The sequence below is a fragment of the Tursiops truncatus genome, chromosome 4 (genome assembly GCF_011762595.2).
Source record: "Tursiops truncatus isolate mTurTru1 chromosome 4, mTurTru1.mat.Y, whole genome shotgun sequence".
Lineage (NCBI taxonomy): Eukaryota > Metazoa > Chordata > Mammalia > Artiodactyla > Delphinidae > Tursiops > Tursiops truncatus.
In genome coordinates this window covers 49534091-49560513 of record NC_047037.1, presented here as the reverse complement: position 1 = coordinate 49560513, position 26423 = coordinate 49534091, and the positions used below count along the sequence as shown (strand labels likewise).

Below are 26423 nucleotides of genomic sequence, written 5' to 3'. Positions count from 1 at the left end.
GACAGGGAAGGGATGCCACGTGAGCACTTGTGGTTAACTTCCCTCTCTCCTGAAAGCAAGTCGTTTGTTACCGTCCTTACCTGCTAGCAAGGCCCAGAACCAAAGAACTTCTAGGCTAATGGTGGGGGGAGGGGGGGCACTGCATACTCTGAAAAAGAGATCCTCACCGCCGGTAAGACGTTTAATTCTGTCCAAATATGCCCCCAAAGCTTTTACAGAACACCTTATTTTAAAATAATATTGCAAAGGGTCTTCAGTTTTTACATTACTCTAGGCAACTGGGTTATTACTTTTTCCCTTTATTTTGCTTCCCTCACTCCAAGTCCAAAAAGGTTTTCCATGGTATTTTGGCCCCAGCCTATACTAAGAAACACACAGCCAATTTCATAAAAAACCTGATTCTCAGGAAAGAACCACAGATCCATTTCCAAAGGCCAGAGAAAGCAATTATATACTAGGAAGAATTTCTAACTTGAAAAAAACCAAAGCCCTGATCACCGCGGGAGGAGGTTTAAGTCTGTGAACCTGGCCTTCATATTAGTAACAGAATGTCCTGGTCCTCACTCCATAGGCTGATGACCCGAATTTCCTTACATTAATTCAAGATGTGAGTTAGCAGTACAGTACACAAATGGGTTTCAGATGCCAAGAGGAAAAGAAACCTAATGGCACCAAAAGGAGCAAAGCATAACCAGCAGCGCCAAACGGGGTGGACCTACTGGGTGAAAGGAGACTGGCTCCCTGAGTCAAGTCTCAGGCCAGCGCCAAGGTGCAGGCTCCCAGGCTCACTTCACCTACACCCTGATGTGGCTTCTGACCTATTCTAAACTATCCCGGGGAAGTGTGTAAAAAATAAAAGCAGTATGAGAACCAGTAAGAAGAATGTATGTGTGCCAGTTACACCTCAATATATTAAAAAAAAAAAGTGCACATCATCAGTTTTGACTTTTTGCTTCCACTCTGCAATTCAAATGCACTTTCAGAAGCGAAATGGGTTCCTTGATGAATGGGAAGTGGATAGAAACCCACCAATTAAGACCTATGAAGCAATTAGGTAAATAAATAATCTAATAAATAAAATAATTTTCAGAATTCATATCACTAAAGTTAACTGTGATTCCATAAAGCTTGTATCTTTTCCAATAAATTATACATTAACCAATCACCTTCACATAATCTAAACAGCATGTAAACGTTTTGCTTGCTACATGCTTGTTCTGCAGCCTGGGAAAAATATTCTCAGGGGCACATTAGTAAAATCATAGCTTGATTCATACTTCAACAAAAGTTCCTTCTCTACTAAAAGTACTAAATGACTTTCAGTAGTAAGAACCTATTGTGGACCAGGTGTCAGAAAATCATCACACACATACCAGAGAAATGTTCTAGCCATGTTTCTAAATAGTAATAAGGAAAAGAACTCTTTTTCCTGTTTCAACATAGCAAGAAAAACCCCATCAGTAGTCAAAACGACAATAGGATAAACTTACTGAATCACAAAAAAAACGGGGGCTTTGTTTTGCTGTGTTGTGTTTGAGGCAGATGGGTTTGAGAGGTTACCAAGAAATTACTGTATCTCTATTCAAAGAATATAATTATCAGATAGCTAATGTTTTATGAGTGATTACAAGTTTCTTAATGGCTTCCAATGTAAAACCTAAGCCTAATCAAACCTAACTTATTACGACAAACATTTGTGCAGCTGATTTACACTTGTTTATGCCATGACTGTAGTAAAAAAGAAAAATCTTAAAAAGTCAAAATTTGACAGAGAATCACGTAGCACAGAAAAAAGAAAAACTGCTTTCATGAACTTCCTTCTCATACAGGTGGCCGTTATGTACACATGCCCTCAGTCACAAGGACCAACAGCTTCTTAGTGTGTAGTCTTCCACTCTAAGTTTTATTAGCAAGATTTAGAAAAACAAAGAGGGAGAGAGGAGGAAGGGAAAGAGAAACGCTGAGAGAGGAAGAGAGAGAAGAAAAAATGTTTTTAAAAAGTTATACACATTCTTAAAACTAACGAGATATCAAAGTATCATTTGCTGTTTTATTTTCTTCATCAGAAAAACCTCTTACCTTCCTGCTCCATTCTGGTTTTGAAAGGTAAACCCCTGATGACATTTCAAGACCTAGAAACTCTCAAAACGGTTCTAGCCTTCGGAGCAAAACTAGAAACAGCTTTCTGATAACTGTGGAAACACCAACAGCATCAATAGAAAGAAAAAAATGATGAAAACAAAATAGAAACACTGTGCAACCTCCTTTACCTCTGAAATTGAGAGAAACCTGCTCATCCATCAACACACATCGGACTGTTTTCACTATGTTCCTGCTCCTGTGAAAGCAGGACTTTTCTTTCCCTTCTGGTAACACTAAAGCAGTGGCTGTGGCACTGGCTCTGACCGTGTGGAATTACCATGTGGCCATTCAGGAACCTGATGGGGGGCACTGCCATTGGACAGGAAAAGGCTGCAGGTGGTTTCAGTGCTTCTCTTTGTACCATGTCTCCCGTACACTGTGGGCAACCATGAGGAAAGGTACTTGTACAGGCAAACACTCTCCTTCACTTTTCTGAAAATCAAATTAAATTGTGCCCAAAAAAAGGATATGGAGAGAAACTAAAGATATTTATTAGAATTTTTCACAGCCCTTCCACTAAAAACTGTTCAAAGGACCAGTGTGTTCGGCAAAAAAGCACTAGAGCAAAGAGACCCCAAGACTGAGTATTGGAAAATATGAGTTCTAATTTGAGGTTTGCCAATAATTAGCTTTAAATTGGGGCAATTAATTTCTTCTTTTACAAAATGACAAGATTATAGATTCACCTTTAAGGTTTCCTTTTGCTCTTAATAGACTATGTTTCAAAACACCATTGCCTACTGTGCTCACTTCATACAGATTAATAAGCAAAAGCTAAAAAGAGAGGTTTACTCAAACTCTAAGAACCTGTTTCTCTTACTTGTATGAGTATAATCTGAGCCTTCTGCATAAGAGAGGAAGAATCTAAGTAAAATGCTGAAAAAGAACGTATTGAGTAAATAGTGATAGTAATCACTGTGTTTTTATGCCAATGAAAGCTAATTTTACAGCTGAGTTCTACACAGCTGTGAAAGAAAGACTCTTGCCATGGCTTGCCACTTGAATGAAAGGAGTGGTGATAACTGTTCATGCAGAAAAACCTCTTGAGACATGAGCAGTACCTGGAGGTATGCACCCAGCTGGTTGGTTGAGGCACAAATAGTCTGGAATTTGTCTTCTTGTCTGACATGGGTTCATTAGTGAAGTTAAATCACAGTTGTCTGAAAAAGTTCCTAACCTTAAAGACACTCTCGCTTTTTGCATCCAATTATAAACACAGGAGAATTAGGTGGCAAAGTTTAAAGTCACAGAGAAATCCCGTGAAACTGAGTTAGATTAAAAGCACCGCTGCCACCTCTGCCACAGATTAAATAACAATAAATGATTCAAGCAACAAATAAAAAAAAGAATTGTCTACTGTGCTCCAGAGACCAAGGAGGGATGCCAAATAGTCTAATGTATAGGCCCCTGCCTTTGAGAATACATAAATGCTTTCTTTTTTTTTTTTTAATTTGGCAAAGCATAGTCATGTCTGAACTCAAAACTACCATACAGGAAAGGCACTATTTTCTGAGAAGGAAAAAAAAAACAACCTACATATCTAAGGATCATATGTAAGCATTATATGCATCCTGAGGTTACTTTTATCAATGTAATTCTCCATGAATATACAGAGGTTGGTTGCTTCCATAGACCCTTAATATACTCCAAATCTTTAAGGAAACACAAAAACTTAAAAAAAAATTGTATCACTACATATACACAATCTCTGGACCTCTGATCCACATCCACACATAAACAGCTCAATTCTGAAAATATTAACTAAAAGGGAAAGGGGGCCCAACTACAAAAAACGTTTACCAACCAAAGGCCCGTTTGTTTTGTTCATTGTTTTTAAATGGTGTTTAAAGAAGTTTGCAGATGTAATTAGACATTTTTATTAGAACATCTAGACTCCAGGCACACTCAGCACAATAAATTTCACATCCCTCTCTCACATCCCAAGGATGACAGTCTAGCATCTAACAAGAAACATTCCAAAGCTATGAGCCCTTATTTTCACACATATCCAAGCTAACTTTGTCACATACTTTACCCAAAGATGAGAAGAACTGAAAATACTTCTTTTCAATGAGATTCAGAATTGTGTGGTTGTTTGTATCTTTTTCTATAGGATGTTGAAAACAAGTCTAGAAAACTATAGTCCAAGAACAGAAGAGCTCACTCCTAAAACCCTCTGCAGCTCCAGGTCTCGCCACCCCGCCACCAGTCAACCTGCAAGCTGCAAGGGCGGGGCAGATATAGAAAGGGATGAGATGGGATATCAGAAGACACAGAAGACACGCTCTCCTCTCCATCCCAGCACCAGAAGCTCACTCCTCACCCAGCCCCTGGGCTACTTACTACCACCTGCCTGGAAGCCCCACGGCACTGTGACAGGTCCCACTGCTCGTCAGGGCTGTGACTCAAGGTGGGCCTACACAGGTCCTCTGAGTCTCAGTTTCTTCATCTGTAATGTGGGTGCTTTAACACAACTTCTAGAGTCCCCTCTAATGAAATCCAAAATGTATTTTATTACTCTGCTTTTAGAGATGTATTATGAATTAAATTCACATTTCTACAACCACTTGGGTACCTAACAGCCACGTGTAACACCCTTTATTGGTGTGTGGGTGGGATGTGTTGCAGACACCCAAAAACTGACCGTTTCTGGGAAAGGATGAGAGAAAGAGCCCCAAAGCAAAGAAAGGCATGGCTTGCAGCCCCTGCACACTAATTCTTACCTAGCCTCTCAACCTTCGTATGAAGGAGGCAGTATTCCCCTCTTAACAGGTATTGCAGCTAAGGCTGAGAGAGGTTAAGTAAGGTGCCCACAGAGACTCAGAAAGCCATGGGAAGAGTCAACGCTCTCTGAGTGAGCTGATTATAACATTTAAGAATCTGGCAACAAAACATGGAAGTGGAAGGACTGATGAAAAATTCACAGGTTAGTGAATTTTAAAAATTAGATAAAACAAGCACAGAGTACAAAATTCAAAAGATAATTTTCGAAGACATCCAATCAAAGTGCATTTCTCTCCTATCCAGTCCCCAGTTCCCCATACACAAAGGCAACAACTGTGAGTTTTGGGTGTATCTTCACCAAGATGCAGATTTAATGATTTTTTTAAAACACTTTTCAAAGCAGCTTAAGGAAGGTTAAACAAATCCACTGTACTATCATGTAGTCCAGATGGTTAAAAATTATGGAGAAAAAGAAACCAAACTATAAAGTACTAAAGTTACACCCTCTGTGTTGATTTTCAAAGAGATATGCCATGATTAAACACAAAAGTAAAATTACTTCACAAAGGAGGGCAGCTTAGCAAGTCATCGATGAGGAGAGTGTTAGAACAAGGTATTTGGTACAAAGGGTTTCAAGATTCTATTATTTTCAATATCTCAAAAGGACTAAGCTGAAAGGAATCTTCTAAAATAGCATCAAACAAAAGGACATGAACAGAGATAATCATCCATTCTTTTAACAAACATTTATTGAGCATCCACTATGTACCAGGGACTGGTAGGATTCTAGAAATAAAGGCATGATGTTAAATAGCATTACACTGAATGTTATATTCGATTAACCCAAATCCACATTGGATACTTCTGACAAAACCGAAGTCAACAGACCTCCTTGCTCTATGAAACCTTTCATCTGAGATAAGCTTCAATGTCTAAACTTGGTTTCCCAGCTGTGGCATCTTCCCTACTCTTAAGAGTGTGCCAGAAGATGAATTTGTCTTCAAAACATGCCACCTGCCTCAACCTTCATTTCTGATTAGCCAGGAGGATACTAAAACTGTTCCTTTAATCAGCTCATATAGAATTCAATCATGTTTATTTAACAAACTCAGTTTTGTTGAACTGAATAGATGTTATGAAACACTCATTACAAGGAAGAGCTCTGAAGCTGTTACTTCAGCCTGGTAGAAGCATCACTGATGTTTTATCCAATTTATACTTAGATATGTATTTCAAAGATTTCTAACATTTTATTACTAATTTTAGATGTTGGTTCGAATATTTCTTCCTCCCCTATGTGGGGGAGGGTAGAGAAATCAATGAGAATAGTATAGGACACACTGAAAATCAGTTTACAAACATGTTTTTAAAACAAACTATTTCTTAAAGAATCATTACAACTGATGACACTCTCATAAGCAGCTCTGTATTTCACCTAATGTGACTAAACACAAAGCAAATACCAGGTGTTCCTTAGAACTTACAAGGTACTGAAACAGAAAATTCACATGAAATGACACAAAGAAACAAATTAGCAGGTGCAAAGACACACTGTGTAAGGGAACATCTATTTACTATATCAGATTTTAGCCCATCACAAAATTTCAGCATGAGCAACCACTTTCCTAATTCAGACTAATATTTTTGAAAACACAAAAATGTGGAATTCTTCAGAAAAAACATTTTCTTTCTTTTACGGGGGAAAAAACAAAACAAAACTGTCCCGTACCATAGAGCATCAAAGAGATTCAATAAATGAAATGACAATTGGTATATACATACTTATATGCAAACAGCTGAATCTAAATGTTTGAAAGCATGATGCTTGCCTATATTCTAAACACTCCCTGTGAATAATGACATCATTAATTACACTAATATAATTTGTTAAGAAAATGTAAGGGGGCTGCATTCATTTATTTAATAAATACTCACTTAGGTTCTGCTCTGTGTAAGACACTCTTTTGTTCTAAAATCATTCAAATTCTAAATTTAAGGAGTCCACTAATAGGCTTTAAAATCTTTCCAGAAAAATAATTTTAAATTTCAACTCTGCTACAAAATACATGTTCTCCAATTCAATTTTCATATTTCTCCTCATGTGAAAGCATGAAAGACACAAGATACTTTTCAGTTAACATTATTGAAGAACTCAGAAGCATAAGATTGAAAAAGACAAATAACATTTTAGGATTATTAATAGTTATGACCTCGCGAACCCCATTAAAAGAATCTCAGGAACACCCAAGGGTCCCCCATACCACACTTTGACAACCACTGCTCTATGCCAAGCACCTTAGATGTAAAAATATAAGGAAAATTTAAACTCACTTTCTAGTAGACAAAGATTGTTGTCCGTATTTTATACTCTATACATCCACAATTCACCCGGCAGGGTCTGAACAAAGAATAATTAACCCAAATGAAAAGGTATCCAAATTCCACCATGGATTTTTCTCTACAGGACTTTATGTTATACTCTTTAAAGCACCCTGGTGAAACAAATTCATTTGGTAAAATCTTGAGAAAAGAGCAACAGGCTGGGGGGATAGGAAATGGATTTTGGGGACCAGGTACTCCCCTGCTGGGAATGTCAGCAAACATTCAGGGACCGGGTGGGACCTGTCTCCAATAAATCCAGGCCCATTAGATGGGGACCCCATTCAATCTCTCGAGTAATCATATCCATACCCTGGATTCAAAGCAAACGATCATCTCCAAGGAAATAAAGACAAATAATTTTGTGTTGCCATTCCCAAGTAAGAATCTTATCTGCTCTGATCTCTAGACCTTCATTTACTGCTCAATAGAGCCCATTTGAAATCCCAAGATGACTTGATCTAGTATTTTCTAGGGTCACTACTTTATTTTCTTTAGCCACAGCCTATTATGTTTTTCATCAGAGAACCCAAAAGGAGTTTTTCTGAGGCATAAGGATAACTCTTAAAACAAGAATCTCCAGTTTCAAATATAGACAGAACAGTTAGTAAGAAGGTGACAATCATTTCCTAGAGCAGGCGAATTAGCGAGATCAAAATATGCCACAGCTAATTGATTTACATTCAGCAAACACTCTTAGATAAGTGGCTTCCCTTTTATTTTTAAAAATAGATTTAACAAGCATATTAATTTTCCACCGGCCATTATAAATAAATGCAACTACAAAATACCGTTCTTTGCAAGGGAGTTCTGGCCAGGCGCTGTGAGCCTGACCCTAAGTGGAATGTGTATTTACACTGCCGAGAGGGTGCATTGTGTACTGGTGGGAAAGCACTTCTCACAAACCTCCCATTCAAGGGAGGCCTCCACAATAGGTACTCACACAGGAAGCAGGCCTCGCTAACAGCACCTCCAACTGTTCCAGAGAGAACTTTCCAAGGCAGGGGACGGTGAACCACTGTAAATGCCATGTTCACAGGCCCCCCACTGCCTACACTTCAGGGTCAGCAAAGCTGGTGTTGTCAACAATCATTCCCCCGAGTTCTTCCCGAGGTAAAAGGGACACAGTCAACAACTGCATTTCATTTCTCTAGCTAATCTCTCAGGGTATCACTTTGTTTGAAAAAAAAAAAAATCACAAGGCCATGACATTTTTCTCTCAAATAAACTGGAAAATACTCCCAGGAACTTATTGCTTTTCAAAACTAACGAACAGTGTTAGTATTGGATATGCAATTTTTAAAAAATCAAAACTTCAACACTCACTTCATTATCTCTACTGAAAATTAGGGTTCCTTAAATACTGACCATTTTGCTTAACTGCAAAGCAAAAAAAATAATTATTTTAACTCCTCAGATAGGAAAGTGGGCATTGTCAGCATCGTATCAATGACTTCTGCACAAATATGTGAGGAAATAAAGATAATGGTGACACATGCCATCAAATTAACCAACTGCTGATGGAAAATGCAATTAACAAATAGGTTTTACCAATTTACTACTACACTACAAAACTACCAGTTTGACTTTTTCCTCCCTACCTGAGCTTTTTAAAAAAAAAACACAACCAGGTTCTTTCGAAAATGTTGATTAAATTCTCAATACCCAAGTCTCTCAACGTGTAAAAGAGAGGAATATTCTTAGGCCATTAAATAACTTAATGACATTGGGCAAGGGGCAACTCTTCTGGCTTATTTTTCTCATTTCTCTAATTAGAGGGCTAAACTCCATGATCAAGGTCCCTGCCAGCTCTAATAATCAATCGATTTGGGGACGGCAACAAAGAACGTCACATTTAATACATACATCTCAAGGGTTTATTGGAAGTCTAATACTTAAGGCAGCCACCATAAAATAAAAGGCATCTGCACCCATGCCAACCATAAATAACAGCACTTACTAGCTTCAGGAAGTCACGACTGCAATATAGAAAAAGTAAACCAGAAATCACATGGAAATGCTCATAACACAATACTTAGTGAAAGGTACACAGAGTATATATGTACATGTAATCGTTTATGAGACTGAAATGAAATAAAACCAAAATGTTAACAATGGTTAACCTATGGATAATGAAATGAGTTACATTTTTTCCTTTGTACTTAACTATTTTTGAGCATCTATAATTTTTATAATCATAAAAGTTAACTTTTAAAAACCCATATAATTCCATCTACATTGTACCATGTGACTGGTCAAATTTTCACGATGAAATATTTCCAAACCACTGCACAACATAAGGTAAAGACCTAAAAGACACGGATTTAGCCAAGTCTCCCAGAACGAACTTTCACCATTGAGCCCGGGACTATGTGGAACACAACAATGGAAGCACATCTGTGGTTAAGTAATAGATTTGGTAACATTTACAAAGCCAGCCCTGGGTCATGCTTGCCGAGTAATCCCTAGATTAGGCATGCTCCCTAGGACCAACCCAAACAGTTTTTTTAAAGGGAGGAGGGGAAAGCAGGTTCCTCAACCTTACTTTTTTTAGATAACAAGCACTCCAAAATATCCTCTTTGAACTGCCAAAATAAATGGAACTTTCTGGGTGGAGAACTCTCCGTCAATCAAATGAGGCTCAGCAAAGATAAACTAATAATAGAAATCTGTTACATACTTACTTAGCTGTGCTAACTATGCTAGTCCCTAACTAGCACAAAGGACTTCAGAAACTCTAGCTAAGAAAAGTACAGGGTGGGACCAGAGAGTTCCCTTAGGGTTGGTAGGCCTCATTCTCAGTGGAAAAGTAACTACCCACTCTAATTTTTATGGTTTCTCTCCACCCCACCTTCCCTCATCTGAAGCCTAAAAATATTTGTCCCATATTTTAATTCCCACATCCCCATATATTAGAACATATAATACATGTTCACTCTAGGAATCTGGAAATACAGAAAAGTAGCAAGAAAGTTTCGATTATTCATAATCACATCACCCAGAAACATCCACTGTTAAAACAGTGATGTGTTTCATTTCAATTTTTTTCTAGCCATATGAAATCTATAAAGTTAGAGGGCTACAGTTGACACAGTATAGACCTATTTTTTATTTTTGATATTTCATGATTATAACACTGACAACTTTAATAACAAAATAAAGAACTGGTTCCTAAGTGTGACATCTTCAGAGAAGGTGGCAAAATCTCCTCCAGGTCCTTGACCTTGGCACAAAGCCAGGGAATACATGGTATTCAACTGAGATGACCAACGTGTACCCAAAGGCATAATCTACTTCTATATGATATCCGGTTATAATGACACAATACACTTAGATTGTGCACAAATATTTAAATAGAATTATGAAGTGAATGGTCCCCACAAATTACTGTAAATTCATTTTTTGTTTCTATGTTTCCATATATGTAAGTTTCTAAAAAGTAAAGGTTTGCTTTCTGTTTCCTAAGAGCTATAGGATGTTTTCTGTTAACTGTTCATAATACTTTCTTCACAACTATAAACCTACCCTATCTTCTCAGCAGAACAGACGTATCATGAACCAAGGTTGATGGCACTCTGACCCAAAACACTTAACCCTGAGCATCTAGGTGTATTGCTGCCAGTAAAGTTATTAACAGAAAACCAGACTGGCAGTGTATGATGTGACCTAAAACTACCTTAGTATAAAGTATATCTCAGCATAAAACAGTGAAAAGTCGGAAGCTACCTCATCCACACAATGGAAGACTATGCTGCCATAGGTTAACAAACAGAAGGTCTACGCTGTGGTCTTATTTCTGCAAAAATAGGAATATGTTTATTTTTCACAAGAGAACAGAAATAAAAGAATATACACCGAAGTGTTCACAGTGATTATGGTTAAGTAGGTAGAATGAAGAATTTTTCATCAACATGTTCTGACCTTTTTTTTAGTGGTGCTTTTGCTAGGGAAGAAAAAAAACGTATTGAATATATAGAACACAGAGCATCTTAAGGGCAATCTCATCATATTTGTCAAATCATCCAATGGAAAAATGAGAAACAGATAATGGATATCTGATCAATGAGAATCCTATGATACAAAACACACTTCTATGACTTCCTGAAACTGGTCACTGATGGTGGCAGCCCCACCTTCTAAATCGGTGCAGCAGCTCACAGGTGTGGTTTCCGCTTCACCTTAGGCACAGTGGGCCAGACCCGCAGTGATGGTGAGGACTCCGCTCCTAGAAACTATTTTCAGTTTCAAGATATATTACAGAATCCTGAATCTAAAAAGGAACCTTGAGAAGTTCAGTCTGACACAGGCTTGTACAATATCTAAACATCCCAAATTGTCCAGAGGCTTCAAAATATCATAACCCAGCATTTTTTTTATTATACTATATCCTTCAGTTAGTTTTCCTGGATTTCCCCTCTCAAACAGTTGGTAAAAACACATTTATTTGGAATAACAGGATGATAGGAATAGATAAGGTCAGAATTAGACATAACCATGTCTGAGTCAGTTAAAAATATAAACTGTTGAATATTTTAAAATCACCACTAGTGAAAGGATTCTTCCTTTAATAAAAGTCTGCTCCTCTGACTCTTCCTTTCCATTACCAGCAGCAGAAGGAGCAGTGCCCTAGTTCAGGAATTAAATCACTTCTAGATTCTGGAACCATCTGGAACCAACTTATCCTGCCTACCATCTCTCTCTCGTCTCCCTCTTCCGTCCACTCTACCCTGCACATGCAGACCATGCAATTCATTGTGAAACGTCACCTCCACTAGGCCACCGCTCACTCTCACAAACCAGGGACTCTTCAAGCAGAGGCCAGAGCAGCTCTCATGAGATGCGGAATGAGGGACTTCGCGTGTGGAAGTGCGAGTTCTACTGAGCTAACTGCTCCGGTTAGTGTTTCTTCAGGTGTGACGCAGGAACTACTGCAACAGAATCAGGTGGGGTGCTTGTTTAGAAACACAGATTCCTCACAAATGTTCACAGCAGCATTATTCATAAATGCCAAAAAAGGAGAAACAACCCAAACATCAACTTTAGAATAAATAAATAAGATATGGTAGAGCCACACAATGGAAAAGAACTTGGCAATAAAAAGGAATGAAGTACTGACACGTGACAGAACATGGATAAACCCTGAAAATATTATGCTAGGTGGAAAAAGCTAGCCACAGAAGGCCACATATTGTATGACTTCCTTTTATGAAATGTCCGGAACAGGTGAATTTTTAGATACAGAAAGGGTGTTTGCCTGGAGCTTGGGGCGGAGGTGGAGGGGTAGAGGGATGGCAGAGCAGAGTAACTGCTAATAGGTACTACAAGGTTTCTTTTAGAAGGTACAAAATGTTCTAGAATTTGATATTGGCGATGGTTGTACAACCTTGCCAATATGCTACAAATATATACATTGCATTTTACATCTTAAATGAGTAAACTGTATGACGTCAATTATTTCTCAATAAAACTGTTTAAAAATACGGATCCCGGGCTTCCTTCGTGGCGCAGTGGTTGAGAGTCCGCCTGCCGATGCAGGGGACGCGGGCTCGTGCCCCAGTCCGGGAAGATCCCTCGTGCCGCGGAGCGGCTGGGCCCGTGAGCCATGGCCGCTGAGCCTGCGCGTCCGGAGCCTGTGCTCCGCAACGGGAGAGGCCACAGCAGTGAGGGGCCTGCGTACCGCAAAAAAAAAAAAAAATATGGATCCCTCAATTCCACCTCAGAACTACCAAGTCAGAATCTCTGGAGGGAGGCCTGGATATCTTTCCTCTGAACAAGGGCAGGTGATGGGAATTTTCAGAAAAGCTGTAAAATACACTAAACACTGTCTTAGATCTTTCCTAATATGACATATGTAGGCAAGATAGTATATTCTGTAGCTCAAAAACATTTCTCAGGCCAAACAGATCCTCCACAGTCCCCTGCCTATATAAATGTATTTCCTACTCTGCCCACACGACTCTCCCTCCTACCAGTGTCACGACTCTCCCTCCTACCAGTGTCACGACTCTCCCTCCTACCAGCGTCACGAGGCTCCAGAAGCATGTGACTGCTGAAACTTTGCTCCTGGTACCCCCCTCCTCTTTCCTAGGACATCCACCTTCTGTCTAAGCCTTATCTGTTGGTTAAAGCTACCTCAAGATTACTCCAGTTTACAATGACCTCCACTAAGAGCCCTTTGGGCCTTCCTGTCCTCAAGTGTGAAAGGAGGGTGATGGACTGCTGGACTTTCTTCCATTATCTGATAGTCTGAGCCTCTCTGAAGACCCAAGAGACACTCTAGGCAAGCAAACTTTCCTCCATTCAATTCACATATTACATCCAATTAATGCCTCTTGTGTAACTTTCTCCCCTACTTGATGTATGGGGAAGTTAAGTAACTTGAGGAAGAATTTTTTTTTTAAGGCTGGAGAATATGCACCTGTTAAAAAGGTCCTCAGGATACTGCTATAGGGCCCTGGCGTGTGGTAGTGGCTCAGCGATTTGATGAATTCCTTGATACTTAAGAAGTCACTCCTTTAGCTACAGTCTATTCAGACTTCTAGGTTTGCTGAGGTTATCTACAGAGATCTTTTGCATAGGGGAGACCTGCCACTTCTGTACTGCTTCTGTTTGACATATGAAGGTTGCTGTTCTTCTTTTCCAAGAAGACACTACCAACCCCTATCAAAGAGACCTGTAATATATGTTGTTTTTTTCTGCCAGTGATGATGGCTTTATGAAAGCATTTGAAAGAAGAGTTGTTAAGGTTAGAGGTGTATTCCATGGTCATGAGATAAACAAAATAACGGGCCCATCTTGTGATCAATCTGCAATCTCCTTTTCTGAAGCAGTCTAAAGCCTTTCATCACTGCCCCCCACCACGTACACAACGCAAGGTCAGTGAAACGCCACAGCACTCCAGATGATGTTCCTGGAAGCAACACAGTTTTCAAAATTGCTCTTCAGTGACTACTCGTGTCAAGATGAATAAACAAAAATTCCACATGTGTTAAAATAAAAGCCAATTTTTTGAAGAAGCTAGTAACTTTTGCATCACAATTTAGAGGTACAAAATGCATTCTTATATTTCCAGCAACTTGTAAGGACAAAGCTTCATAAAGCTGAAATTAAGATGCTCCAAAACACATATACATAAACACACATATACACATGTATGCACAGATATACACTCCTTAGAAAACACACTAGGAAATTACACAGCCCTTGATACTATAATGCCAATTTCTAAATCTATAAAATATCAGAGTCCTGTAATTTCTAAGTTTTTTTCAGATGTTTGCAAATTAAGGGAAAATGTGCACCTCATCTTCAAACTGTACTGTTCTTTTCACGTGTTAATATTATACAGATAAAAACCTTGGTAATTCAAAATTATTGAGGAAAATCCCATCTATATATATGAAAAGAAGCAACTGCAACAACAAATATAAACGCAGCTAAAACTGTCAATAGCATTGCCAAGTGTAACTCCTACCTGCTCTACTTAACAGATAAGACATACTTGTACCTCTAACAATTGCTACGTCAAAAAAATATTTTCCCATGGATGGACCCAGAGATTGTCATAGTGAGTGAAGTAAATCAGACAGAGAAAGACAAACGTCATATGACATCGCTTATACGTGGAATCTAAAAAAAGAGTACAAATGAACTTATCTACAAAACAGAAATGGAGTTACAGATGTAGAAAACAAACTCATGGTTACCAGGAGGTTGGGGGAGGAGATAAATTGGAAGATTGGGATTGACATATACACACTACTCTATATAAAATAGATAACTAACAAGGACCTACTGTATAGCATAGGGAACTCTACTCAATACTCTGTTATGGCCTATATGGGAAAAGAATCTAACAAAGAGTGGATACATGCATATGTATAACTGATTCACTTTGCTGTACACCTGAAACTAACAAAACATCGTACAACTATACTCTAATAAAAATTTTTTATATATATATTTTCCCAAGTACTTCAGAAGAGTTTTATTTTATTCTACTCCCTTCTCCCTAGGTCCTCCACCCCAGTCTTATTTTAGTAAATTATTTCCCAACTTCTTCATAGCCACTGAAGAGATTACTAGGATGAAAATTTAAATTAGCTATATTATCTTCAGTACCCAGATAAAACAAGGTAAATAATGCTTTGGTTTTGCGAGCTGGACGCTAAGTAAGGATATCATTTCAGTTTATTTTCACAATCCTATCCTGTTACACGAGAAAGCAAAGCGATAAGGAATACTACACTGGACAATCAGGAAACCTGGATTATTCTGACTGCACCAAGAACTCTTTCTGTGTTCTAAGCGCAAATCCCTCTCCAGCTCCTTAACGTGGGCTGTTTGGTGAGGGTCCTGGCTTTTTTCTCACATGCCCACTCAAATTGGTTTGGTACCTGCCTGGATTACAGTGCTGAGAAAGATTCACTGCCCTGGTTCAGTGATAGAGAGGGCTGCCAAGGTAGTGAGATTAAGGATTGAGGAGATCCATGTCACATATTTGCCATCCATTGGTTAGAAAAAGCACCAAGGACCCCTCTACTCAGTCATTCTCAGTCAATCAAGAACTGCAAGTAGCAGCAAAGAGGAGATACATCTGATGCTGGACGAGTTGTAGAGACAAAACCTCTGGTCTCCACCTCTAATTTGTTCGGCATTTCAGAGACAACATTAATGTCTGAGAATTTTAAATTGACTAATTGCTAAAAAATTTAATCAACACCTAATAATTAAGATATTAGAATTAAGCACACCTACTCAAATCATTTAACAGACAACCACATCTGACAGATCACCACAACCAGAGCACTACTACAAATGAATAATACATGTTGAAATCATATGTGTGATTGAAGTCAGATAAAGTTGAGTAGACAGATCTGGAAATTTATTCCCTCGGTTTTTCAAACATTTATTGGGTATCTTACGTGCCTAGCACTGTGCAGACACTGGAAATCCAGTTATGCACATTTGGCTAACTTTGCAATTGAGCTAAGATCTCAAAAGACCTTCCAATAATGAACAGAGTGAGATTTTTCAAATCTCCATGTCCTTGATCTTTACAAGGCAGTCTTATTGGAATCTTTTTTTTTTAATGTTCCAAGATCCTTCTGTCAAAGGTATTAAGATATTGCTATGACTGAAATTATAATCTAAAATCATCATACTGCTGAGGGCTTAGTAAATCCGACATTCAACTTGTGTGTGGTGTGTGTTGCCACCTACCCCCTACCTTCAATCAACTGATGATTCAGTACTGACTGTCACAGGGAAATCCTCCAAACCTCTGCAGACAGCTGTGCCCCATCGCTTCCTGTTTCCAACACTCACTAATGAATTTGTACTGGTTTTTCCCAGGGTCTAAGAAAATCCTGTAGTAGAACATCTTGCCCCAATCTTATATTGTACTCCTGTAACATACATTCTAAAAGATGTTTTCGTACATTCTTGATTCATAGATTTAATTCAGAAATGAGAATCAGTAAAAGAAATAATCTGTTCTGAACTAATTTTTACTTTGCAAAGTTCTACGGGTATTAGTTACTCACTGTGAGTTTTAAAAAGCTCACAGCACACTGAAAATCCTATTTATTCAAAGCTAATTCTGTGAAATTCAACACCATGACAAGTCAGTTCTCTCTCAATGCCTTTTCTGTCCATAAGAAAGCTAATTTCCCTATCACTTAAACCAGAAGACTGAATATTATTTGGCCATTGTCTATGTATCTTAAAAGTCTTACTGCTGGATAAGTGAATAAAAATACAACTCTTTTTTATACCTTCCATACAAGCTAATCATTTTAAGCAACACACATGTTTTAGGAGAGTGCTGTCAACACAACTAATGAGATTGTACTTGCACTTCTACTTTGTAGATTTATTTTTAAAACGATTTCTAAATGATCAGTTACACTTCAAAATATACTTGTGAAGATTCAGATTTGTTAAATTTGTTGTATGTAAACTATATTTCAATTTTTTAAACATTTCACAAGGAATTCTAGCACTGCACATATCGCCTGAAATCTACATGATGTGAGAAAAGAGGATCTCGGTGGCAATCCAGAGACTTGGTTTAATTTGTTCTATTATAAATACCAGCTGCGTGACTTAGGTTTCTCAGAGCCTCCATTTATCTGCAACATGATGTGGTTGGACTAGATTACCTGCAAATTTCCTTCCAATTCTAAATTCTGTGATCCTAATACAGCAATTTCACTAATTTGGGATCAGAGCCATAAACAAAGTTCTACTTAAAAGATATTTTCCCTAGAAAGTACTGTGTTTAGCCACATATCTTTAAAGAAAAATTACAATAGCCATATAACACTCATTCATGTCACACCTTGAATGATAAGCATTTTTAGGCTGCAGGCTTCTCAGGAACAAGACGTGGCAAGCACTTCCCTGGTTCTAAGCTTCTCATTACTTACTCTGAAAATGTGAATGGCAGAGGTGATGCATGGTAAAAGGTTCAAGATCCAAAGGCAGAAGTAGTATATATACACTATGCTACTCCTTCCTGCTACCGTGGACTGTGTCCTGCCGAGCTCTCAAAGAGGTCAGCCCGGGGCTCTCAAATTCTCCTGCAGCCCTCATGTGGTACAAGAAGATTGCAAATGGAGAGCCATTTAATTCTTGTAGCCCCTGGCAAATACCAAAGATTCCAAATCATATTTTTACATCAGCATAGGCTTTTCCACCATAAGGGTTTCATTTCCCTTCCAGCATGTTACAACCTATACTAATTTCAAAAACACAACCTCAGCATTTAAAATTTGCAGTGAAATTTTTAAAGTTTTTTTTTTTTAAATCAGCAGCACTTTCAAGATTATCTAATCCATCCCTTATTTTTTAGAGGTCACACCACTGATTAATGGAAGAGTAAGGTCTCTTGCCTCTCAAATCACTTCAAATTTCTGAGCATATTTTCTACCTAAGTTTATAAAGGAAAACTAACCAGGCTGTATGCTCTTTACAACACCCACACACATATACACCCACTCTTACTTATCAAATTCCAAAATGTTAATTATCCCACTGCCTTTCCCCTAGTCTATCAGGTTCTCTGCAAAGTCCCAAACCAGGCAACTACTGAGGCTCTCAGAGGAGACAAGTGTTTTCTACATTAGTAACACTAAGTCTCCAAAAGAAGGGCAGCACAAGGAAAAGATGTCCACACCTAATATGGTCGTTTACAACACAGCCATGGTGAGTTATGTGTCTTAATTAGAAGCATATGACCTAAAAAATCGGAAATCAATACAGATTTATTTGTTTTCTAAACAAAAGAAAGACCACTCAAAACTATCCTCTACATTCCCTCTGGGTTCTACACTAAGTTTCAACCATGTCACTGCCTGACATCTCCGGGAGTGGCCTGGAAGAAATGTAATTGCAAACTCAGGTAAAAGTGAGGGGAAACAGAAAAACCCATACAGAAACAGGAACCAACTACATGTGGTATCTTTGTTTTTTCTAAATCCATCCAGGTGTAATTTCCAAAGTATATGCCATGGAACAAATATTCTGCTTCATGCTAATATGTCTTATATGAAAAAAGAATTCTAATATCAAGTAAACCTGAAAACTCTGGACTGAATAGCTAGAGGTTCTTTAACGCTGGACTTCAAAGAACTAATACGTACCAAGATTCCCTCCAGGGTCAAACTTTTCTAAACACAAACTTTTCCCAAGGTCTGGTGTTCATCAGATAATGCTCTAGCTCTAGCTACTCAATTATTTTCAACTCTCCTAATGAAATCATGTGAAATTCTTTTTTATAGAGATTATCTAATGATATGTTAGTAGCACTTCACCTAGTTTCTTCACATGAGAACTTAGCCCAATCTTCAGGTAAAAAGTCAAAGAAAATTGGATCCAACGGTTAACCCTACACAATTTATGAGTCTAAAGGACTGCACAAGCTTATTCACCCATATAACGTCAAAATATAAGTCACATTTCCACATTAAACATGGCTTGAAATTGTCTAGTTGTTCAAATTTCCTCTAGGAAGGGTATGCCATTTCTTCTTCCTATGAAAAGGAATCCAAAGCTCAATTTTTCAAGTCTTTAAGGCAACAACAAATCAAAACGTTCACTTTTCCTGGATGAAAGATCACTTTTTCCAAACAACAAAATGTTTTCTAATCTTTCGCATTTCCTGCCACTATTACAAGTAGAAAGAAAAATACAATCTCCTTAGTAGACAGGAAACAGTACAAATAGCGAACACACACCTTTAGGGCCCTTCTAATGCTGTATCTGAGCACTCAGCAATGTGGCCATGCACTTTCAACATCTGAACCAATTAGGCATTTTAACAGTTCAACAAAGAAAGCATTTTTCCCCCAGACTCACATTCCATGCTGCCACTTCCACAGTCAAAGGCCTGAAGTTCATTCCTCTAAGTCTGAGCCGCTATCTCTTCCCTGTTGCATACTGTCAGCACTCATAACTAAAATCATAAAAACTCTAGACCCGAAAGAGGTAGAGGTTTTAAATAATCATCACATCAAGGGGCTGTGATGTCTAAATGCCTACAAGAGCCAAGAAGGGAATGTCAACGAGTAAAGTAGCCTACCTTCCTTGCTTCCTGTTTTAGAAACATGGCTACAGAGAAATATTTCATATTTAAATTTTTTTCATATTTTAAAAATTAAGGTGCGCACACGATGGCAAAAAACAACTGACAGGCAGCCTCAGTATCTAGGAGTCAACAGAGAGCGGTGGAGACCCCTGCAGACAGAGCAGACACCCCTCCTAAACAGGGAGCTGACACTCAGCTTACGACCTTCACTACGTTGCAGAACGTCAGTCCATACTGCCAGGTTTTCAAGAGAAACCAGAAATCTTGTTTTATGTGAAATCCCTTCATTTTCAAAAGTTGCTTCCAAATTTTAAAAAACACTGTGCAAAGCCAAAAACAAAATCTACAGGCCCCATCCCCCAGCCCAGTTTACAAATTCAATCTCATCCTATCAGATGAGGCAATCAGTGTTATCTGGAGACGTCCAATCACTTGCCCAAAGCTGGAGATATCTAAAATCTGAGTCTCATCAATTTATAGTACCAGGTATATAATATACCACATGTTGGTTCACTTAATCACCAAATTTACCAAGGACCTACTAGGGGTTAGATACTCTTCCAGAGATTGGTAATTCACCAGTGCACAAGAGAAACAACAACAAAAAACCCTTGTTCTGGTGGCGTTTACATTCTAGTAAGGGGAAACAAGCCACGAACATAAGAAGTTATGCAGTACGTAAGAAAGTGATACTTAATGTTAAAAAAAAAAAAAACATGAAAAAAAGAACAGGATAAATAGAATTAAGAGTACTACAGAGTTAACAGAGTTAGTCTCATGTCTTATGAAGGTTTTAGTTGCAGCCAAAATCTTTTCTAAGTAGTAAGAAGCCCAACACAGCTGACATATAACCAATGGGCAAATTTTCATGCCTTGGTTTCCTTATCCATAAAACAAAGATATTGTTACCTGATCTACCTAATGCCCATTATTGTAAGACAATCTTTCGTTACTATTTGAGAAAAGTGAACTTATAGTATTTTAGTGTTAGATTTATGATGCAGTATGATGATCATTTCTAGACATTCAGAATACCTCTTAAATGTCCTAAGCACTTATTAGGCTCTGATCTTTCAAAAGGAAAAAGTAGCCACTAAAATCATTAACATTTCTTCTCCCTTCTAATGTTGACTGATCCAAAGGCCACAGAACTATGGCAACCTCTATGAACTTTGACTGGGCTACAATGCGGTGAAAAGGAGAAAGATTTCACTTTTTTATACCACTCTATTGTTTGGGGGGAAAACAGTTTTTTTTAAACAAACAACACGAATAACTTTTCTAATAATAATAATTTTTTTTTAAACCCTTAAGGCTACAATGCACTGAAGAAACAGAGTTAAATCTAGGCCTGGGTCCACATGGCTACCACTTTCATTTCACAAAAGATGTACAGATTTAACAACGTAGAAACAAGATTTATAATCCCTGATGTTTTGGTTGTGATAATATTTAATATGAATTGACCACATCCCTAAGTTTCATAATCAAATGTCAATTTACAGAAGAAATAAAGTTCTGCATATTTTCCTCCCATTTTCATTCTCCTGATTATCCAGCACTTACCATTTTCTCTTAATAATTTGCTTCCTAACAGCTACATAATGTCTTTTACTCTTTGTGAAGTTGCTAGTAATGCATTTTAGTTGATCATCTCTTCCTTACCGCACATAAATGGACAGAAATTACAGGACATTATTGCTGTGAGACACCCTCCGTCGGTCTCTTGTGCTCTTACACGCCCTGTCAGGTATGCTAAAAAGGCAAGGCCTTGACCGTTCTGTGTCCAGGCTATTTCTCAGAGTTCTGTTTACAGTGAACTACCTTGACAGATGGGGTAAGACTCTCCTCTGGACAAAGAGAAAGTTCCCTCACTGCATGCTGCAAAAGCAGTGGATTCCCCGAGTTTAGTGTCCCTCAGCAGAAACACAACCCCACTGTGTACACAGTTCCATCTGGATGCTCCAAATCACCCCCGTGGGACTTGGGGGCAAGGAGGAACTGATACAACTGCTGGTGCTCACCCTGTTTGGTATGCCCCTGTCTGTGGTGCCAGAGTCCCCTGTCTTCTGCCAGCACTGATGAAACAGTAACACGGTCACTATTAGCTTAGGGCAAAATCAAACCCCAGACTCAACAATGTCAAATGGAGTTGAAGAATCACATATTTATTCAGATATGTCATTCTTGGTAAGCTTATATACAAAACTTGCAAATCCTCAGGCCCTAAACGCATGTCTGATTTCCTTTGTTCTTTAATCGCTGATATACACAAAACATATACACATACTACAATAGAATATCTCACCCCATATTAGGTTTCAGAAATAGTTAATAAACTCCAATGGAATCCAGCTGTCACTAATTCATTACCTCTTACTTCTAAATGAAGGAACTGGAGAGCTACATCTGGATGTGAACCTGGCGTTTCCAATCAAGTCTTCCACCTTCTCTCCCTCAGCACAGGCCACTTCAGAAGAAAGCAGAGTAAGTTTTAGGCAAAGAGTCCTAAACGTCCAGATTATGTCAAACTTCTCTGGGCCTGAATCTGTTTACCCGTAAAGTAAGAGGGCTGGACTAGAGGGACTCATCTCTTTTTCCAGTTGTAATTCTGATGATTCTACTTTCAGCCTATACATGGGTGGAACATTCTTTGCTGCTTTGTTCAGTGCTGGAGTGGTTTATGAAGTGTGGTCCTGCTGAAAAGCTGGAGAATGAACTAGATGTCCTCGCAAGATGCCTCCTGGCTCTATAATCCCATGATGTGCTTATAATGGAATTTGGCTATCCTTATAATTAGAAATGTAGCCTGCTGGTCACACATCTGGATCAGATAAATCTGCACAAATAGCATTTCACCAGAAGCAGAAATGCCAAGCATATAACAGCTGTGTTGTTACATCAGCCTTGCAAATAACAAGGAATACTATTTATCCATAGAAAGAAATGACTACGGCAGACAGGAATAAAGCTGATTTCATTCAAGTTATTTGGGGGTGGGAGAAATGTTTATAAAAGAAAAAATATATGTTGGTCAGACTTTCATATTAATTTACAAGACCAGTACAGAAAAGAATTCCCATACATAAAAGACCGCAAATGCCAAAACACTATTTCCTTATTTCCAGCAGTCCTAGTTAATGATGAGTTTCTTGTTACTGAACTTCTGTAAATGTAATAGGCTCCTCCGACTTGCATGTCAACATGTCACATGGAACCATGAACCTAATCCACAATTAAGTATTATCAAAGTGTCAAATGTACTATGGGAATATTCACATCCATAGAAAATAAATGTGTTTCAAGTTAACAATTAATTTCACTCAACCAATGTGCTGGATAATATGAAACAAGAGGAAATTATTTTCCTAAAAAGAAATAAACACTTTTCTAGCCAATTAGGTAAGCATTAACCACCTTACCCTTTGAAGATCATTTCTTAAACCCAAAAACTTAAATGTGCTAATCTAATTGCTCTGAGGAACAACTGACAAAAGGCATGACTAATGGCAAACAGGTATGAATACAAAATCTGTCACCTATTACTAACCTTGCCAACACAGCCAGTCTTCTAATTTATAATACTGTTCAAAATTTTATTTTCCGAATTCAAAAATGTATTCAGATTTTGGGTGATAATGATTGTCAATGGAGGTTCGTCAGTTATGACAAATGCACCACTCTTGTGGGGGGGAAGCTGATAACGGAGGAGGCTGTGCACTGTGGCGGCAAAGGGCTAGAAGGGAAGTCTCTTTACCTTCCTCTCAATTTTGCTGTGAACCTAAAACTGCTCCAATAAAAATAAAGTCTTTAAAAATGTACTCGATATAGTATATACGTTTTAAAAGATAGAAAGTAACTTTCCTATCAGGTAAATGCCCTACGTTGAAATGTATATATGGAATTAGATCCTTAGATTTTTAACCTATAAAATGTAAGACTCAGGAAGTCACTTTACGTATAGTCACTTTCCATATACAAATATAAATAACCCCACAATATTAGTATAATTACCATTACCTCAAAAGTCCAGACTAAAGTCGATAAGTTGTGCTCCACGTAAAGAAAAAACAAAGAGAACAAAGAAAGCAAGCTAACAAGACAAAAGGAATACCACAGAAACTGGGGTTACATTCCTGAAACGGAGAAAACAGTGATGACTGGAGAGGTAAAGTAAGACAGAAGCAAACTTATGTGGTTCCTAAATGGGAGAATCCAAAAGGTAATCTGATTCTTACTCCACGTTTTCTAATATTAACTGAAAACTACTAGTAACAACCAGTGTCTTTGGATCAGTTGTGAAAGGAGTACAGGGATAAAAAAAAAAAAAAAAGTTGACTGATCAGACAGACGAATCTTTGGCAAAATATAATAAATCACAACTTTCAATCTTTACGTATCAATTTTTAAACTAAAACCTTAGATTAAAATGACACCCTGACGGTCACTTAATCAATTTTCAGAAGAATGTTAATCAACTATTTCCAAACACCGGGAGTCAACTTAAGCAACTGAAGTTCTCAACGGATTCTAATTCCTAAGGAAGTCACTGTAAGAAAAATGAGTTAGCACTTCAGAACACCTAGCAGAGAATCTAACAGATGCGTACATTTTATGTGTAACCATGGGGTGTCCTTAATAAACACAATCAACAGGAGATTCATAGTGTAAACCCTCTTTGGGGCCTAGGCAGCTCTAAGTAAACATCAACTTTGAAACTGTGATGGGCGTATCAGTGAACCATCATCAAATTATAGATGAGAGCCAGGCCTTCTGGCTTTATGCCAAAGTGAAACATCAGATGGGCAGGTTCCATCCCTTCAAGGGTACAGCCCAAACTTCTAAGATTCTAAAAGATGTCTTCAACCTGAAGGGTGGGAACTCTCAGCCTAACAGGCTGAACCACACTCAACTTCAACGTCTATGGTCAACTCAGGAAATGTCGAATCTTCCAAAGCCCTAGATGCAAGGCAATTAGTGAACGTGGGTAGCCCCTCCCCCTTTTTAAATAATTCTTTCAGGTAACTGAATGTCATTAGCAACTAGGCCTAAGAGTGAAGTATGAACTTTTTATAAGATAAACCTTATTTTTCTGTTTTGAATCTTTCCATAGCTGTTTTCTTGATTTAAGGGTTTAAACAGATTCCTAATACATGTTTTTAAAAAATAATAACTGACCTATTTGTTAATATCAGTCTTTTTCTCTACCCTCTATCATTTTGATGTTATTCTTGCCTTCTAGGATCTGTTTGTGATTTCAGATTTAAAGCCAGGCATTTGAGATTTTGCACAGGCATACAGACAGGATTTCGATTTTACCAAGGCTGCCAAATCAACAGCTAGTCCAGCAGTGCAAAAATCCACTCGCTATCTTTTTTTTTTTTTTAAAGAAATCGATTTTTTGCCTCCATGCTTTTCATTTCCAGGAACAATACTTCTCTCATGACAAGCAGAGACCCGAAAAACAAGGGGCAGCATTGATCAGAACTCAGCCTCGCTCCCTTCCCTCACCTAACACCTCACTTTCAAAAAGGCTCTAGGTTGTGTCTTTCCTTACTAGAAACTGAATTTCCTCATCTTAAAGGATACTAACAATTTCCCCGATTCTGGCTGTCTAGGCATTATTTACCATCTCCACAAATTTCAGTGTTTACATAACTGAGTGCTAAAGTAAGACCTTGACAATGGCAACACAGGAATACTCCCAAGATGCCTATGTTTGGGTGGTAAAAATGTCCTGACTGAAAAATTTCTTTCCAATTATCACTTTTCTATCACTCTCTGCCCAAATCCCTCGCCAGTTTGTTCTTCCTGGTCTCTCCTCCGATAAAACTAGCAGGAGCACCTGGAGCTGCAGCTCCCCACACAGAACCCCACCAAAGGCGAACGGAAGCTTTAGAGGAAGGCAGAGACCAGCTCTGGACTGGACAGGTGTGAGGGCCTTGCAGACTCCTACAACTCAATACACATTTAGTCTTTTACCCCAATCAGCACAGCACAGAGGATACTGAGGCCTCGTCTCAAATTCTAACTGTGTAGTTTAACAGCATGACATTTAACTTAACATAAGAAATTATGAATTCATACTTTTGATGTCATGTCTTCCTAATTCTGAAGATACTGATTTATACAAATGTCAATCCCAGCCAAGAGCCTACCACACACAATTTCTATAGGTTATCTCACAGGTTGCTAAAAATACCTACATCAGAGCTGAACCAAAAAGTGGGGGAAGGGTGGTCTGTGCCTTCTTTATCTCCTGTATCAGTGTGTCAAGAGACAGTCAGGTAAACACATTCCCAAGGCAATCATATGACACCCACCACCAGGAGAACTCCCTATAAAAGGCTGCCTTGGGCAGGAACCTCCAGAACTTTTATGTGAACTGCCTCCCTCATTTTAGGGAATGTTCCTCAAACCAATGAGCACAAGAAGAAAGCTATCATTAAAGTCAAAAGCATTTTGTACAGATTGCCTTCAACCAAAGGCGCCAGTGTTTTCATCTGCCACAATCCAAATGCTCCTGTATATTTAAATATTTACTTCAATCAACCTATTGCTTGTTTCAAAGAAGGCAGGATGAAGA

At 38.4% G+C, this 26423-nt stretch overlaps 1 protein-coding gene across 8 annotated transcripts in view; it reads right to left on the bottom strand.

The window, feature by feature from the left end:
• The window catches only part of FNDC3B (fibronectin type III domain containing 3B), a 358227-nt gene that overhangs the window by 296586 nt on the left and 35218 nt on the right, over nt 1–26423 (bottom strand). Inside the window, exon 1 of one of the 8 annotated variants that reach the window (XM_073803903.1) lies at nt 12012–12151. The exons of the other annotated variants lie outside the window; for them this stretch is intronic. The gene's annotated coding sequence lies outside the window, so the exon portion shown is untranslated. Of the gene's footprint in view, nt 1–12011; nt 12152–26423 lie in introns of those variants that run through there. 8 annotated transcript variants of the gene reach the window in all.